Source organism: Symsagittifera roscoffensis, chromosome 3 (genome assembly GCF_963678635.1).
Source record: "Symsagittifera roscoffensis chromosome 3, txSymRosc1.1, whole genome shotgun sequence".
Taxonomy (NCBI): Eukaryota; Metazoa; Xenacoelomorpha; order Acoela; family Convolutidae; genus Symsagittifera; species Symsagittifera roscoffensis.
In genome coordinates, this window is record NC_087064.1 from 61,185,602 (window position 1) to 61,203,217 (window position 17,616).

The 17,616-nt window shown below is 41.0% G+C and overlaps 14 non-coding genes across 14 annotated transcripts; all 14 read right to left on the reverse strand.

The window, feature by feature from the left end:
- Nucleotides 1–178: 178 nt before the first annotated feature.
- Nucleotides 179–251, reverse strand: Trnak-cuu (transfer RNA lysine (anticodon CUU)). The gene has a single exon. It is a non-coding gene; the product is annotated as a tRNA-Lys (tRNA).
- A 433-nt stretch (nucleotides 252–684) lies between these two features.
- On the reverse strand, nucleotides 685–757 carry Trnak-cuu (transfer RNA lysine (anticodon CUU)). The gene has a single exon. It is a non-coding gene; the product is annotated as a tRNA-Lys (tRNA).
- A 432-nt stretch (nucleotides 758–1,189) lies between these two features.
- Nucleotides 1,190–1,262, reverse strand: Trnak-cuu (transfer RNA lysine (anticodon CUU)). Its single transcript has one exon. It is a non-coding gene; the product is annotated as a tRNA-Lys (tRNA).
- A 952-nt stretch (nucleotides 1,263–2,214) lies between these two features.
- Trnak-cuu (transfer RNA lysine (anticodon CUU)) lies at nucleotides 2,215–2,287 on the reverse strand. The gene has a single exon. It is a non-coding gene; the product is annotated as a tRNA-Lys (tRNA).
- A 5,468-nt stretch (nucleotides 2,288–7,755) lies between these two features.
- On the reverse strand, nucleotides 7,756–7,828 carry Trnak-cuu (transfer RNA lysine (anticodon CUU)). The gene has a single exon. It is a non-coding gene; the product is annotated as a tRNA-Lys (tRNA).
- Nucleotides 7,829–13,292: 5,464 nt separating this feature from the next.
- Nucleotides 13,293–13,365, reverse strand: Trnak-cuu (transfer RNA lysine (anticodon CUU)). Its single transcript has one exon. It is a non-coding gene; the product is annotated as a tRNA-Lys (tRNA).
- A 184-nt stretch (nucleotides 13,366–13,549) lies between these two features.
- On the reverse strand, nucleotides 13,550–13,622 carry Trnak-cuu (transfer RNA lysine (anticodon CUU)). Its single transcript has one exon. It is a non-coding gene; the product is annotated as a tRNA-Lys (tRNA).
- A 185-nt stretch (nucleotides 13,623–13,807) lies between these two features.
- On the reverse strand, nucleotides 13,808–13,880 carry Trnak-cuu (transfer RNA lysine (anticodon CUU)). Its single transcript has one exon. It is a non-coding gene; the product is annotated as a tRNA-Lys (tRNA).
- Nucleotides 13,881–14,064: 184 nt separating this feature from the next.
- On the reverse strand, nucleotides 14,065–14,137 carry Trnak-cuu (transfer RNA lysine (anticodon CUU)). Its single transcript has one exon. It is a non-coding gene; the product is annotated as a tRNA-Lys (tRNA).
- A 183-nt stretch (nucleotides 14,138–14,320) lies between these two features.
- On the reverse strand, nucleotides 14,321–14,393 carry Trnak-cuu (transfer RNA lysine (anticodon CUU)). Its single transcript has one exon. It is a non-coding gene; the product is annotated as a tRNA-Lys (tRNA).
- A 184-nt stretch (nucleotides 14,394–14,577) lies between these two features.
- On the reverse strand, nucleotides 14,578–14,650 carry Trnak-cuu (transfer RNA lysine (anticodon CUU)). The gene has a single exon. It is a non-coding gene; the product is annotated as a tRNA-Lys (tRNA).
- Nucleotides 14,651–14,833: 183 nt separating this feature from the next.
- Trnak-cuu (transfer RNA lysine (anticodon CUU)) lies at nucleotides 14,834–14,906 on the reverse strand. The gene has a single exon. It is a non-coding gene; the product is annotated as a tRNA-Lys (tRNA).
- Nucleotides 14,907–15,089: 183 nt separating this feature from the next.
- Trnak-cuu (transfer RNA lysine (anticodon CUU)) lies at nucleotides 15,090–15,162 on the reverse strand. The gene has a single exon. It is a non-coding gene; the product is annotated as a tRNA-Lys (tRNA).
- Nucleotides 15,163–17,501: 2,339 nt separating this feature from the next.
- On the reverse strand, nucleotides 17,502–17,574 carry Trnak-cuu (transfer RNA lysine (anticodon CUU)). Its single transcript has one exon. It is a non-coding gene; the product is annotated as a tRNA-Lys (tRNA).
- Between the last annotated feature and the right edge of the window lie 42 nt (nucleotides 17,575–17,616).

Below are 17,616 nucleotides of genomic sequence, written 5' to 3' on the forward strand. Positions count from 1 at the left end.
GATGTTAACTAAGAGACTGTGTTTGCTAATGATCACCCTTTTTCCGAAATTTTTGTTGAATTGTTTTTACTGTTGAATAAAATATAGAGGAATTGATAAGGTTTTTTTTCAATTGCGTTTAAGCACTCCGTCAAATGGATTCGCAAAAGATTGTTTTTTAAGTACCATAAAAACTTTTCGCCCAACGTGGGGCTCGAACCCACGACCCTGGGATTAAGAGTCCCATGCTCTACCGACTGAGCTAGCCGGGCTGTATGATGGTTACTAAGAGACTGTGTTTGCTAATGATCATCTTTTTTCCGAAGTTTTTGGTTGAATTGTTTTTTCTGTTATATAAAATATAGAAAAATTGAAAAGATTTTTTTATTTGCCCTGAAGCTGTCCGTCGTTTGGATTTGAAAAATATTGTTTTTTGAACATAATAAAAAATTTTCGCTTAACGTGGGGCTCCAACCCACGACCCTGGGAGGAAGAATTCCATGCTCTAACGACTGAGTTAGCCGGGCTGTACGATGATAACCAAGAGACTGCGTTTGGTAATGATCATCCTTTTTCCGAAAGTTTCGGTTGAACTGTTTTTTGTTATATAAAATATAGAAGAATTGAAAAGGTTTTTATAATTTGCTTTTAAGCTCTCCGTCAATTGGATTTGCAAAATATTGTTTTTTGAACATAAAAAATGTTCGCCCAACGTGGGGCACGAACCCACGACCCTGGGATTAAGAGTCCCATGCTCTACCGACTGAGCTAGCCGGGCTGCATGATGATAACTAAGAGACTGTGTTTGCTAATGATCATCTTTTTTCCGAAGTTTTTGGTTGAATTGTTTTTTCTGTTATATAAAATATAGAAAAATTGAAAAGATTTTTTATTTGCCCTGAAGCTGTCCGTCGTTTGGATTTGAAAAATATTGTTTTTTGAACATAATAAAAAATTTTCGCCCAACGTGGGGCTCCAACCCACGACCCTGGGAGGAAGAATTCCATGCTCTAACGACTGAGTTAGCCGGGCTGTACGATGATAACCAAGAGACTGCGTTTGGTAATGATCATCCTTTTTCCGAAAGTTTCGGTTGAACTGTTTTTTGTTATATAAAATATAGAAGAATTGAAAAGGTTTTTATAATTTGCTTTTAAGCTCTCCGTCAATTGGATTTGCAAAATATTGTTTTTTGAACATAAAAAATGTTCGCCCAACGTGGGGCACGAACCCACGACCCTGGGATTAAGAGTCCCATGCTCTACCGACTGAGCTAGCCGGGCTGTATGATGATAACTAAGAGACTGTGTTTGCTAATGATCATCTTTTTTCCGAAGTTTTTGGTTGAATTGTTTTTTCTGTTATATAAAATATAGAAAAATTGAAAAGATTTTTTATTTGCCCTGAAGCTGTCCGTCGTTTGGATTTGAAAAATATTGTTTTTTGAACATTATAAAAAAATTTCGACCAACGTGGGGCTCGAACCCACGACCCTGGGAGGAAGAATTCCATGCTCTAACGACTGAGTTAGCCGGGCTGTATGATGATAACTAAGAGACTGTGTTTGGTAATGATCATTCTTTTTCCGAACTTTTCGGTTGAACTGTTTTTTTTTTGTTATACAAAATATAGAAGAATTGAAAAGGTTTTTTTTAAATTTGCTTTTAAGCTCTCCGTCAATTGGATTTGCAAAATATTGTTTTTTGAACATAAAAAATTTTCGCCCAAAGTGGGGCTCGAACCCACGACCCTGGGAGGAAGAATTCCATGCTCTAACGACTGAGCTAGTCGGGCTGTATGATGTTCACTAAGAGACTGTGTTTGCTAATGATCATCCTTTTTTCGAAGTTTTTGGTTGAAATGTTTTTTCTGTTATATAAAATATAGAAAAATTGAAAAGATTTTTTATTTGCCCTGAAGCTGTCCGTCATTTGGATTTGAAAAATATTGTTTTTTTTTGAAGATTATGAAAACTTTTCGCCCAATTTGGTGCTCGGACCGATGACCCTGGGATTAAGAGTCTCATGCTCTACCGACTGAGCTAGCCGGGCTGTATGATGTCAACTAAGAGACTGTGTTTGCTAATGATCACCCTTTTTCCGAAATTTTTGTTGAATTGTTTTTTCTGTTGAATAAAATATAGAGGAATTGATAAGGTTTTTTTTTCGATTGCGTTTAAGCACTCCGTGAAATGGATTCGCAAAAGATTGTTTTTTGAATACCATAAAAACTTTTCGCCCAACGTGGGGCTCGAACCCACGACCCTGGGATTAAGAGTCCCATGCTCTACCGACTGAGCTAGCCGGGCTGTCTGCTGTTAACTAAGAGACTGTGTTTGCTAATGATCACCCTTTTTCCGAAATTTTTGTTGAATTGTTTTTTCTGTTGAAAAAAATATAGAGGAATTGATAAGGTTTTTTTTCAATTGCGTTTAAGCACTCCGTCAAATGGATTCGCAAAAGATTGTTTTTTGAATACTGTGCGCTCAATCTCCACGGATTGTAAAAATATCGAATTTCAAACAATTTAATTCGAGCATTTTATCGGCAAAATAACTCGGTAACAATGAGATTTCATAACAAAACTTTTTTATTGTTATCGGTAACATCGGCCACAATAAACTGCATAACTCAAAGCAAGCTGCAAAAATGGCCAGTATTTGTCCTTGAGACAAATTGCTCTTTTTAAAGGTCAGCCTTAATCAAGGCTGAACCAAATTAGAGCGAAAAGACGGTTAAAATGGGTTTTGGGGGGACCGAACCTGGTTACGGAGCATCCCATCAAGTTCGGTGCACATTCGAGTTCTAGAAAGGAAATGACCTAGGCGGGATTCGAACCGGCGCCGAAACCGCCGGGATGCACCATGTATACGCTCGGCTACTGTCCCTATATGCATTTATATTTTGGTTCAGTTTTATGCATTTATACTCTCGCACATTTACATTTGCGCTGCAACATCCTCCGCCCCTAAAGACGGAAGAACAGGTGCGAGTTTTACGGTCGGTCGTATCAGCTCGCTCGTAACAGTTTTGATATCGGCGGATCGGGCGCATCCGTCTTTGCCGTAGTGTAGTTTAGCAATACGGGCGAGTGGGTAATGCCCACGTGGGCTGTCGGGTTCGACTACCCAAACCAAGTCGCCGGTTTTCAGTGTGACATCCGAATCATTATGCCACTTTGCTCTCTTGTTGAGAGATGGTACATATTCACGCAGCCAGCGTGACCAAACTGCGTTAGCGTACGATTGTGCTCTGGCGTAACGCTTTTTATTATCAAAGTTATCTTCGAAACTTAACGACGGGAAGCTAGCTGCGCTGTGACCGAGAATGAAGTGATTCGGGGTGAGTGCCTCTAGGTCGTGCGGATCGGAACTGACCGGAGTGATCGGTCTTGCGTTAAGTAATTGTTCAACTAGGCAGAGCGTTGTTCCTAGAACTTCCTCAGTTAATCTCCTGTTGCCTAATATGTCGTACAACACTCGCTTAACACTTCTCACTAGCCGCTCCCAGGCGCCACCGTGATGAGGGGCACTGGGCGGGTTAAACTTCCACTTAATGCCTTTGTGGACGAAAACGGCCGGGGCGACTTTGTTCCAATTTTGGACACAGGATAGGAGCTCCTTTTGAGCACCAACAAAATTCGTGCCATTGTCAGAAAGAATGGTTTTGGGGGTACCTCGCCTTGCAATAAATCGCTCTACGCCCATGACGCAGGAACTAGTATCGAGAGATGGAACCAACTCGATGTGAACTGCTCGAGTCGTGAGGCAGGTAAATAGGAAACCCCATCTCTTTTCGGTACTTCGGCGTATTGGCACTTGAAACGGGCCAAAGTAATCAACACCTGTGTTGGAGAAGGGAGGCTGCTTGTAACCCAGTCTTTCAATCGGTAGGTCAGACATAATGGGCACAACTGTTTTTGCTTTGCGCTTACGGCATGTTATGCAAGTATTTTCGATGTTCCCAATTAACCAGCGCAACTTCAGAACAATGTATTTCAACTGAACTACAGCACGCATGTAATCCAACCCCTGATGTGCATGTTGAAAGTGCATATGCCTAATCAACATATGAGCAACTCGGTGTCGACCATCCAGTATTATTGGATGTTTGCTATCAAAGTCGGTATCAACAAGACAGCTGATACGTCCAGTTGAACGCAGGATGCCAGCTGGGCCGATGAACGGAGAATATTTAGCAATCCGACTTTTCTTTGTTATCAGTTTATCGGACTGAAGTATTTTCACTTCGGCAGGAAATGATTCGGACTGAGCGAGATAAATGAGCTTCTGCTCGGCAATATCTAACTCGGACGGGTCGGTTATTTCAAGCGTTTTTGTACGGAAGTGTTTATGCGATGGTAGCACACGAAGCATAAACGCTAAAACACGTTTGTACTTTACAATTGAGCTGAATTTATCCCAATTTTTAAACAGACGGCTCGACGGCGCTTTCTCAGATGAAGCATCAACAACAAACGTAGATGCAGTCTCAAGGCATGTATCAATGTCACAGAGTGGGCCTTTTAATTGGATCTTTTTGATGACATCAGTGTTCGGCTTGAATGGCCAATCACATGTCCTCAATATACTAGGGCCTCTAACCCAGCTGCTATCCTTGAGGGCTTCCGAAGAAATCCCTCGTGTGCCGGTATCAGCTGGGTTATCACCACTGAGTACATGATTCCATTGATCAATGGTGGTGGACTCCAAGATTTCACCAGTGCGGTTTCCAACAACCACAGGAAGTTTGTTGCACGAGTTAAGCCACTGGAGAACGGTGGTAGAATCAGTCCACATGAATACATTGCTTACTTTGAAAGTAAGCGCTTTCAAAATCTCTTCTTTGAGTCGAGTCGCAAGCAGAGCAGCCTGAAGCTCTAACTTGGGAATGGAGAGCATCTTCATAGGCGCTACACGGGCTTTCCCAAATACAAAAGCTAACTCGGTCTTTTGCGATTTAGCAAGTCGGGCTCGGAGAAACGATACGGCGCAAAAAACGTCCTGCGAACTATCACCGAACGTGTGAAGTTCAAAGCGGTCGAACGGTTCGGTAAAGTAGCTACGAGGTATCGTCAGAGTACCTAATAGTGGAAGTCCTGAGTGCCAATCTAGAAATTGTTGTTTAATTTCCTCTGGGAGATCATCATCCCACTTTTGACCACTGATTCTCCATATGTCTTTTAGTAAAAGGCGCGCTTTCACAGTATATGGAGCTACCAGTCCTATTGGATCAAAAACTGAGGAAACAAAACTCAACACGGTGCGTTGAGTAATTGCTTTATCTAGTGGTCGATCAACACCTCTACTTACTACTAGGGTATCTTTTACATGATCCCACCTGAGACCAAGAACATGCGACGATTGGTCTGGACTCTTACAAATATCCTTAACTGACGGGTTGGACTCACGGTTGTCCGGATTAAGAGCGGTTGTAACTTCGGGTACATTGCTAACAAACTTTGTCAGGTTAAACCCACCTAATTTGAGCATTGCGACTAAGTCTTTACTTAGGCTAAGAGCGTCAGCGGTATTTTCGAACGAGTCAAGATAGTCGTCTATGTAAAACTTCTGGACAACGGTTGAAGCGGCTTCGGGGTATTCAGCTTGATTATCAGAAGCAGTTTTTTGTAGCGCGAAATCCGCACAAGTTGGCGAATCACGAGCGCCAAAAATATGACGGGTGTATTGGTGAACCATCACACTTGAAGTGGGGTCCTCCCGCCACAAAAAACGGAGAGACGGTTGATCTCGCGCAAGTACTCCAACTTGTAAGAACATACCTTCTATGTCCGCTGAGACGGCGTACTTGTGTTGACGGAACCTCAACAGTACAAAAATAAGATTTTGAAGGAGATCCGGGCCAACCAAGAGAGATCTATTTAAGGAAGTGCCATGAAATTTGGATGCTCCATTGAGCACACGGCGCACCTTGCCGGGTTTGTTCGGGTTCAAAACCGGATGGTGTGGAAGATACCACTCACGTTCGGCTCGTGAGCTGGGATCGTGCGGGTTGACGGTTATGACATATCCTTTACTTATATCTTCTCTGATTGTTTCGGTATACTTCTCGCGAAGTAACGGATCTTTATCTAATTTTTTCTCTAACGACTTTAATTGGGCTAATGAAGAATAATAATTGTTAGGCAAGCTAACATCATTATCACTCCACAGCATCGGTACAGTGTAACGCTCACCATCGTGAACGGTTTCAGTTTTTAGGATCGACAAAGCACGCTTGTCTGCGGCGGAACGGGCATCTACTTGCTTGAACGCACCATACGACTCTAACTCATAGCAAGTTTTGATTTGGTCGGTCAGAGAAGTATCGTCCGTAACGCAGTTAAAGAAGAAGAATTTAAGGACGAACGATCAGGAGACGGACCACTAATGACCCAACCTATCGGAAGTCGGACGGCGCACGGTGAGTCAAGTTCATCTCCGAAGACATGTTCGAGGGGTCTTATCGCATGATAGAAGTCCTGTCCTATAACTATCTCAATCTCTTTGTAATTATACGCAGTCGTCTTTAACGGGGCTAGTTGCGGGTAATTGACCTGCAATTCGGAAACGTTTATAACATCGGGTCCTATATACATGTTGTGCTTAACGAAAGCGACAAACGAAAACGAAAATTCACTTTCATTGGGCTTTGCGGAAACTTTCAAGTGAACTCGTTGAGTTTTAGATACCTTGGCTGAGTTAAAACCATCGGTCGTAACATTTACGGGCGTGCCAACTAATTTCAGACGTTCAACGAGTGCCGCGGAAACCCAAGAATGAGTGGAACCGGTGTCACAAAGTGCTAGTGCATTCGAATTTTCCGAACCAGAGGACACATCTACCAACGCAACGGGAAGAATACCTTTTGCAGTTCCCTCACAAGGTTTAACACAAGCTGCGTTATTTGCAGAAGTAGTGTTTGTATTAGTTTGAGTCGATGGTGATCGGTCGGCCTCTTTGGGCGGGAAAACTTTCTCGGCTCCATGAAGAAGCACATTGTGAGTGCTCTCACAGTCCTGTTTTGGGCATTTTCTTGCCTTTTGGCACTTTCGGAAGGTATGGTTGCCTTGTAAACAAGAAAAACAGAGCTTTTCTTCTGCTACATATTTAGCCCTTTGTGTTGCGTTTTTCTCTTTGAACACGGAACAGTTCCAGAGTGCATGCTGCCCTTTGCATAGCGAGCATGGAGGAAACCTTGTCTTTTCTCTACTTTTCTCATCCTTAGAACTTACCTTAGTGTTACCTGCAAGCACTTTTGTAACTACTTTTTGTTTAACTGGTTCTTCAGACTTACCCTTAGAATTGATCGTTTTCAGCCTCTCATGACCCTCCGCTTTTTCTTTGAGCCATTCATTGAAATCTAGCAGAGTTGGTCTATGCCATTGGCGTCTTACGGTTTGCATCGACCATGCCTCCTTAAGGTTCGGGGGAAGCTTACTCACAGCCTGATTCAGTAAGTTAACACTTTTCAGGTCGTCGTTAAAAGACAGAGACTTGAATACGGCAACAAGTCCAGAAATTGCAGAGGAAAATCCAATTACACGACCCTTGGATTAAGAGTCCCATGCTCTACCGACTGAGCTAGCCGGGCTGTATGATGATAACTAACAGACTATGTTTGCTAATGATCATCCTTTTTCCGAAGTTTTTAGTTGAAATGTTTTTTCTGTTATATAAAATATAGAAAAATTGAAAATATTTTTTATTTGCCCTGAAGCTGTCCGTCATTTGGATTTGAAAAATATTTTTTTTTATAGAAGATTATGAAAACTTCTTGCCCAATTTGGTGCTCGAACCCATGACCCTGGGATTAAGAGTCTCATGCTCTACCGACTGAGCTAGCCGGGCTGTATGATGTCAACTAAGAGACTGTGTTTGCTAATGATCACCCTTTTTCCGAAATTTTTGTTGAATTGTTTTTTCTGTTGAATAAAATATAGAGGAATTGATAAGATTTTTTTTCAATTGCGTTTAAGCACTCCGTCAAACGGATTCGCAAAAGATTGTTTTTTGAATACCTTAAAGACTTTTCGCCCAACGTGGGGCTCGAACCCACGACCCTGGGAGGAAGAATTCCATGCTCTAACGACTGAGTTAGCCGGGCTGTATGATGTTAACTAAGAGACTGTGTTTGCTAATGATCATCTTTTTTCCGAAGTTTTTGGTTGAAATGTTTTTTCTGTTATATAAAATATAGAAAAATTGAAAAGATTTTTTATTTGCCCTGAAGCTGTCCGTCATTTGGATTTGAAAAATATTGTTTTTTTGAAGATTATGAAAAGTTTTTGCCCAATTTGGTGCTCGAACCCATGACCCTGGGATTAAGAGTCTCATGCTCTACGGACTGAGCTAGCCGGGCTGTATGATGTTAACTAAAAGACTGTGACAATCAGGAACGAACGGTTGATTAGCATGTGAAAAGTTTTCAGGCTGCGCAAAGAACACAGTCCCTCCACTTGTAATAGGAACAAAATTATTCGTAGGAACAATCGGAGTTACTGCGGAAAAAACAGTTGTCGAAGGAACGTAGTGCTGTTGAGTTGACATTAAAGGGGTAGCAACAGCTGGTCTCCACAAATTACTATAAGGATTGTAGTGGTCACTTGAAAAGTTATAACTACTAACGGGAACACCCATATGTTGTTGTGATGGGGCTACAGGTGCTTGGTAGCCAGCTACTACTGATCCTGCAGTGTGATGACTTAAAGAAACATGATTAACTGCTGTTGATGCAGGAACAAACGGTGTTACACCAGAAGGAACTTCTGCAGATGATGGCGGAGCAAAATAGTTTTCAGAAGTTACCGGGACTACTGAACCTGTGTTTGGATTGCCTAGCACCGGATGAGTGGACAAAAAAGTTTGCTGAGGCAAATTATTAGAAACAGGTTGAATGACCTGCTGTAACCCTACTGGATTGTTAACGGAAACCTGCGATCGGACCAAATTCGACAAATTATGATGTTGTCCGTGAATGTGGTTACTGTAATACAATCCCGGATCACTAGAAGCTGCGGGGCGGTTATTCACGCCTGTAAAACTTGATGAGACCAAGTAATTTGTTGATGCAGGATAAGTTGCCTCAGGAGCTGTTGAACGAACGTGCTGCTCTTGATTGGGAACTACAACAGCATCAGGCTGATTGTGGTCGACAGATTCGACCCAGTGACGCGTACGATCCTTTTCGTCTATTGATAGTTGTGGAGAGATTCGAGTTAAACCACTTTCCTCAGCATTCTCACTGATTTCCGACAACTCATCTTCTAACTCAAGCCCTTTCAACTCAATTTCTGCCAGTTTTTTCCTGTGTTCTTCAGCCAATTCTTCCAACTCTAAACGACTTTGTTGTTCTTTCAGTCTTAATGATACCTTTGCCTGCCTCTCAAGTTCCTCTTGTTGTTTCTTTAAAATCATTAAAACGCGCTTTTTCTCAGAAAGTGTTTTCGACGGAGCGGCGGTATAACTAGATTTCTGAGAGCCCGATTGCTGATGTCGGCTGCTTCGATGCGACAACTTAGAGCGGGTATCTGTTTTATGCGACCGGGGTTTTTCACTTTTTTCAGAATGATGAGAAACTTTTGAGCTGCTATCAATTTTGTCCGGCTCTGTTACTGTCTCAAAACTTGTTTTATATGTGATAGCTTCCTGCAAAACTTTATCGTTGCTTTGAGTCAACTTATGAAGCCACATATCCTGTGCCGGTATCAATTCGTCGGGATTGGCACTTTTTGCAGCCATATCAATCAACTCAGTATTTATCTCGACCGCTTGCTCTATATAGTTCCTACATTTTTCAATATAAGTATCAATTTTTGAGCAACGACTCTGACTCTCTATGTATTCTAAAATTATCTCGTGGCATTTATAAAGTTCGTTTTCGAGAGTGCTACGTTTCTCAAACAACTTCTTAATTTTCTTCTGAAACTTAACTTCCATGCTTAATAATTTCAGAAATAAACGACTCTCAGAACATACTGTATTTTCACTCAAGTAAATCCACAAACTTTTACCTGGCGTTAAAGTTAAAGCTTAAACTGGGCTTTGTGAAACAAGTCTCTTTCACGCGCTTTTGGGACGGTGCGGATAGTATACGGAGCGCGTGATCCAAGGAACTAGCTCCTAGAATGAATACCATACACTCAAGAGACCTATGCGTCGGCTACGTTACGCTAAAGTACCAATGGGGTGGGGAAATTAAGTAGGTAGGTTGAACTCCAACAACGCACACGGAGTAAACCTGAGGATGAAAGAATTCAACTTAACTCACTTAATATCACCGTACCTGACCACTTAACATTAGTGTCGCGCAACGAAGTCAATAATCGGACGGGCTGAAACGGCTTATATTTACTTGAAGCGTACTGGCTTTCAGTTTCACCAATGTGGGTGGGGGATCAGGCAAATTGGTTAAGTTCCAACAACACACGCGGAAAAAACCTGAGGATGAAAAAACTCAACTTAATTTGCCTGATATTTCGCTACCAGACCACTTACCATAAGGTTGGTGTCATGTTACAGCACAGTTTCGCAGAATTATGGGGACGTTTTGAGGAATTTTTGGCGATTTTTTACTTTTTTCCCAAAATTTTTCAGAAAACTTTGGTCAGCAGGTTCGAGTCGTAAACCAATCCAAAAAACTAGTCTAGTACCCCTTGTCTATGATCCGATTTTTTGGATTTTCAATCCGCTCACAATTACCCAAAAATTTGTGTTATCGGGAAAATTACCACTTGTAGCTTGCTTTGAGTTGGGATACACAATAAGACACCGTATGTAATTTTATTGCACAAAAAAGTTTATAAAAACTAGATGAGTCTTACAGTTTTTTGACGATTTTTTGGAGATTGGGCGGTCACCGGTTTTCGGATTATCAAACCATCGGCCAGACGCAGAGAAATTGTTCCATGATTGCTTCTATCACTTCCACAAAACGTCTGTAGCTGGCTTGCGCTTGACAACTCAATCGACACCTGAATTTCTCGGTAGGCCTCTCTGAATTTCCTTTGTCAGTTCTTGATAAATAAGAAATATGTCGCGTCCGCTTTTCTGCTTTTTTCAGCTCCTCGCTGGGACTGATTGAATCTCGATTTAACAGCCTATATAATCGGCGTTAGCTTAGGCCACTCGGCCAACTGGTACTCTGACGACTTTCGGCCAACTGGTACTCTGACGACTTTCGGCCAACTGGTACTCTGACGACTTTCGGCCAACTGGTACTCTGACGACTTTCGGCCAACTGGTACTCTGACGACTTTCGGCCAACTGGTACTCTGACGACTTTCGGCCAACTGGTACTCTGACGACTTTCGGCCAACTGGTACTCTGACGACTTTCGGCCAACTGGTACTCTGACGACTTTCGGCCAACTGGTACTCTGACGGAAGGATACACTCGGGTTCGCCAAAAACAGTGGTCCCTTGTTGTGTTGCAATGGTAAACTCGAGTCCCTCGTGCTACAGAATCGGGTCCCTTGTGCTACAGAATCAGGTCCCTTGTGCTACAGAATCGGGTCCCTTGTGGGGCGCCAAAATGTGCGCTCAATCTCCACGGATTGTAAAAATATCGAATTTCAAACAATTTAATTCGAGCATTTTATCGGCAAAATAACTCGGTAACAATGAGATTTCATAACAAAACTTTTTTATTGTTATCGGTAACATCGGCCACAATAAACTGCATAACTCAAAGCAAGCTGCAAAAATGGCCAGTATTTGTCCTTGAGACAAATTGCTCTTTTTAAAGGTCAGCCTTAACCAAGGCTGAACCAAATTAGAGCGAAAAGACGGTTAAAATGGGTTTTGGGGGGACCGAACCTGGTTACGGAGCATCCCATCAAGTTCGGTGCACATACGAGTTCTAGAAAGGAAATGACCTAGGCGGGATTCGAACCGGCGCCGAAACCGCCGGGACGCACCATGTATACGCTCGGCTACTGTCCCTATATGCATTTATATTTTGGTTCAGTTTTATGCATTTATACTCTCGCACATTTACATTTGCGCTGCAACAAATACCATAAAGACTTTTCGCCCACCGTGGGGCTCGAACCCACGACCCTGGGAGGAACAATTCCATGCTCTAACGGTTGAGCTAGCCGGGCTGTATGATGATAACCAAGAGACTGTGTTTGGTAATGATCATCCTTTTTCCGAAATTTTCGATTGAACTGTTTTTTTTGTTATATAAAACATAGAAGAATTGAAAAGGTGTTTTTAATTTGCTTTTAAGCTCTCCGTCAATTGGATTTGCAAAAAATTGTTTTTTGAACATAAAAAATTTTCGCCCAACGTGGGGCTCGACCCCACGACCCTGGGAGGAAGAATTCCATGCTCTAACGACTGAGCTAGCAGGGCTGTATGATGTCAACTAAGAGACTGTGTTTGCTAATGATCATCCTTTTTCCGAAGTTTTTGGTTGAAATGTTTTTTCTGTTATATAAAGTATAGAAAAATTGAAAAGATTTTTTATTTGCCCTGAAGCTGTCCGTCATTTGGATTTGAAAAATATTGTTTTTTTTTTTGAAGATTATGAAAACTTTTCGCCTAATTTGGTGCTCGAACCAATGAGCCTGGGATTAAGAGTCTCATGCTCTACCGACTGAGCTAGCGGGGCTGTATGATGTTAACTAAGAGACTATGTTTGCTAATGATCACCCTTTTTCCGAAATTTTTGTTGAATTGTTTTTTCTGTTGAATAAAATATAGAGGAATTGATAAAGTTTTTTTTTCAATTGCGTTTAAGCACTCCGTCAAATGGATTCGCAAAAGATTGTTTTTTGAATACCATAAAGACTTTTCGCCCAACGTGGGGCTCGAACCCACGACCCTGGGAGGAAGAATTCCATGGTCTAACGACTGAGCTAGCCGGGCTGTATGATGTTAACTAAGAGACTGTGTTTGGTAATGATCATCCTTTTTCCGAAGTTTTTGGTTGAAATGTGTTTTCTGTTATATAAAATATAGAAAAATTGAAAAGATTTTTTATTTTCCCTGAAGCTGTCCGTCATTTGGATTTGAAAAATATTGTTTTTTTTTTTGAAGATTATGAAAACTTTTCGCCTAATTTGGTGCTCGAACCAATGAGCCTGGGATTAAGAGTCTCATGCTCTACCGACTGAGCTAGCGGGGCTGTATGATGTTAACTAAGAGACTATGTTTGCTAATGATCACCCTTTTTCCGAAATTTTTGTTGAATTGTTTTTTCTGTTGAATAAAATATAGAGGAATTGATAAAGTTTTTTTTTCAATTGCGTTTAAGCACTCCGTCAAATGGATTCGCAAAAGATTGTTTTTTGAATACCATAAAGACTTTTCGCCCAACGTGGGGCTCGAACCCACAACCCTGGGAGGAAGAATTCCATGCTCTAACGACTGAGCTAGCCGGGCTGTATGATGTTAACTAAGAGACTGTGTTTGGTAATGATCATCCTTTTTCCGAAGTTTTTGGTTGAAATGTTTTTTCTGTTATATAAAATATAGAAAAATTGAAAAGATTTTTTATTTTCCCTGAAGCTGTCCGTCATTTGGATTTGAAAAATATTATTTTTTTTAGAAGATTATGAAAACTTTTTGCCCAATTTGGTGCTCGAACCCATGACCCTGGGATTAAGAGTCTCATGCTCTACCGACTGAGCTAGCCGGGCTGTATGATGTCAACTAAGAGACTGTGTTTGCTAATGATCACCCTTTTTTCCGAAATTTTTGTTGAATTGTTTTTTCTGTTGAATAAAATGTAGAGGAATTGATAAGGTTTTTTTTTCAATTGCGTTTAAGCACTCCGTCAAATGGATTCGCAAAAGATTGTTTTTTGAATACCATAAAGACTTTTCGCCCAACGTGGGGCTCGAACCCACGACCCTGGGATTAAGAGTCCCATGCTCTACCGACTGAGCTAGCCGGGCTGTATGATGTTAACTAAGAGACTGTGTTTGGTAATGATCATCCTTTTTCCGAAGTTTTTGGTTGAAATGTTTTTTCTGTAATATAAAATATAGAAAAATTGAAAATATTTTTTATTTGCCCTGAAGCTGTCCGTCATTTGGATTTGAAAAATATTGTTTTTTTTAGAAGATTATGAAAACTTCTTGCCCAATTTGGTGCTCGAACCCATGACCCTGGGATTAAGAGTCTCATGCTCTACCGACTGAGCTAGCCGGGCTGTATGATGTCAACTAAGAGACTGTGGTTGCTAATGATCACCCTTTTTCCGAAATTTTTGTTGAATTGTTTTTTCTGTTGAATAAAATATAGAGGAATTGATAAGGTTTTTTTTCAATTGCGTTTAAGCACTCCGTCAAATGGATTCGCAAAAGATTGTTTTTTGAATACCATAAAGACTTTTCGCCCAACGTGGGGCTCGAACCCACGACCCTTGGATTAAGAGTCCCATGCTCTACCGACTGAGCTAGCCTGGCTGTATGATGTTAACTAAGAGACTGTGTTTGGTAATGATCATCCTTTTTCCGAAGTTTTTGGTTGAAATGTTTTTTCTGTTATATAAAATATAGAAAAATTGAAAATATTTTTTATTTGCCCTGAAGCTGTCCGTCATTTGGATTTGAAAAATATTGTTTTTTTTAGAAGATTATGAAAACTTCTTGCCCAATTTGGTGCTCGAACCCATGACCCTGGGATTAAGAGTCTCATGCTCTACCGACTGAGCTAGCCGGGCTGTATGATGTCAACTAAGAGACTGTGTTTGCTAATGATCACCCTTTTTCCGAAATTTTTGTTGAATTGTTTTTTCTGTTGAATAAAATATAGAGGAATTGATAAGGTTTTTTTTCAATTGCGTTTAAGCACTCCGTCAAATGGATTCGCAAAAGATTATTTTTTGAATACCATAAAGACTTTTCGCCCAACGTGGGGCTCGAACCCACGACCCTTGGATTAAGAGTCCCATGCTCTACCGACTGAGCTAGCCGGGCTGTATGATGATAACTAACAGACTATGTTTGCTAATGATAATCCTTTTTCCGAAGTTTTTAGTTGAAATGTTTTTTCTGTTATATAAAATATAGAAAAATTGAAAATATTTTTTATTTGCCCTGAAGCTGTCCGTCATTTGGATTTGAAAAATATTTTTTTTATAGAAGATTATGAAAACTTCTTGCCCAATTTGGTGCTCGAACCCATGACCCTGGGATTAAGAGTCTCATGCTCTACCGACTGAGCTAGCCGGGCTGTATGATGTCAACTAAGAGACTGTGTTTGCTAATGATCACCCTTTTTCCGAAATTTTTGTTGAATTGTTTTTTCTGTTGAATAAAATATAGAGGAATTGATAAGATTTTTTTTCAATTGCGTTTAAGCACTCCGTCAAACGGATTCGCAAAAGATTGTTTTTTGAATACCTTAAAGACTTTTCGCCCAACGTGGGGCTCGAACCCACGACCCTGGGAGGAAGAATTCCATGCTCTAACGACTGAGTTAGCCGGGCTGTATGATGTTAACTAAGAGACTGTGTTTGCTAATGATCATCTTTTTTCCGAAGTTTTTGGTTGAAATGTTTTTTCTGTTATATAAAATATAGAAAAATTGAAAAGATTTTTTATTTGCCCTGAAGCTGTCCGTCATTTGGATTTGAAAAATATTGTTTTTTTGAAGATTATGAAAAGTTTTTGCCCAATTTGGTGCTCGAACCCATGACCCTGGGATTAAGAGTCTCATGCTCTACGGACTGAGCTAGCCGGGCTGTATGATGTTAACTAAAAGACTGTGACAATCAGGAACGAACGGTTGATTAGCATGTGAAAAGTTTTCAGGCTGCGCAAAGAACACAGTCCCTCCACTTGTAATAGGAACAAAATTATTCGTAGGAACAATCGGAGTTACTGCGGAAAAAACAGTTGTCGAAGGAACGTAGTGCTGTTGAGTTGACATTAAAGGGGTAGCAACAGCTGGTCTCCACAAATTACTATAAGGATTGTAGTGGTCACTTGAAAAGTTATAACTACTAACGGGAACACCCATATGCTGTTGTGATGGGGCTACAGGTGCTTGGTAGCCAGCTACTACTGATCCTGCAGTGTGATGACTTAAAGAAACATGATTAACTGCTGTTGATGCAGGAACAAACGGTGTTACACCAGAAGGAACTTCTGCAGATGATGGCGGAGCAAAATAGTTTTCAGAAGTTACCGGGACTACTGAACCTGTGTTTGGATTGCCTAGCACCGGATGAGTGGACAAAAAAGTTTGCTGAGGCAAATTATTAGAAACAGGTTGAATGACCTGCTGTAACCCTACTGGATTGTTAACGGAAACCTGCGATCGGACCAAATTCAACAAATTATGATGTTGTCCGTGAATGTGGTTACTGTAATACAATCCCGGATCACTAGAAGCTGCGGGGCGGTTATTCACGCCTGTAAAACTTGATGAGACCAAGTAATTTGTTGATGCAGGATAAGTTGCCTCAGGAGCTGTTGAACGAACGTGCTGCTCTTGATTGGGAACTACAACAGCATCAGGCTGATTGTGGTCGACAGATTCGACCCAGTGACGCGTACGATCCTTTTCGTCTATTGATAGTTGTGGAGAGATTCGAGTTAAACCACTTTCCTCAGCATTCTCACTGATTTCTGACAACTCATCTTCTAACTCAAGCCCTTTCAACTCAATTTCTGCCAGTTTTTTCCTGTGTTCTTCAGCCAATTCTTCCAACTCTAAACGACTTTGTTGTTCTTTCAGTCTTAATGATACCTTTGCCTGCCTCTCAAGTTCCTCTTGTTGTTTCTTTAAAATCATTAAAACGCGCTTTTTCTCAGAAAGTGTTTTCGACGGAGCGGCGGTATAACTAGATTTCTGAGAGCCCGATTGCTGATGTCGGCTGCTTCGATGCGACAACTTAGAGCGGGTATCTGTTTTATGCGACCGGGGTTTTTCACTTTTTTCAGAATGATGAGAAACTTTTGAGCTGCTATCAATTTTGTCCGGCTCTGTTACTGTCTCAAAACTTGTTTTATATGTGATAGCTTCCTGCAAAACTTTATCGTTGCTTTGAGTCAACTTATGAAGCCACATATCCTGTGCCGGTATCAATTCGTCGGGATTGGCACTTTTTGCAGCCATATCAATCAACTCAGTATTTATCTCGACCGCTTGCTCTATGTGTTTGCTAATGATCACCCTTTTCCCGAAATTTTTGTTGAATTGTTTTTTCTGTTGAATAAAATATAGAGGAATTGATAAGGTTTTTTTTTAATTGCGTTTAAGCACTCTGTCAAATGGATTCGCAAAAGATTGTGTTTTGAATACCATAAAAATTTTTCGCCCAACGTGGGGCTCGAACCCACGACCCTGGGAGGAAGAATTCCATGCTCTAACGACTGAGTTAGCCGGGCTGTATGATGATAACCAAGAGACTGTGTTTGGTAATGATCATCCTTTTTCCGAAATTTTCGGTTGAACTGTTTTTTGTTATATAAAATATAGAAGAATTGAAAAGGTTTTTTAATTTGCTTTTAAGCTCTCCGTCAATTGGAGTTGCAAAATATTGTTTTTTGAACATAAAAACTTTTCGCCCAACGTGGGGCTCGAACCCACGACCCTGGGATTAAGAGTCTCATGCTCTACCGACTGAGCTAGCCGGGCTGTATGATAACTAAGAGACTGTGTTTGCTAATGATCATCCTT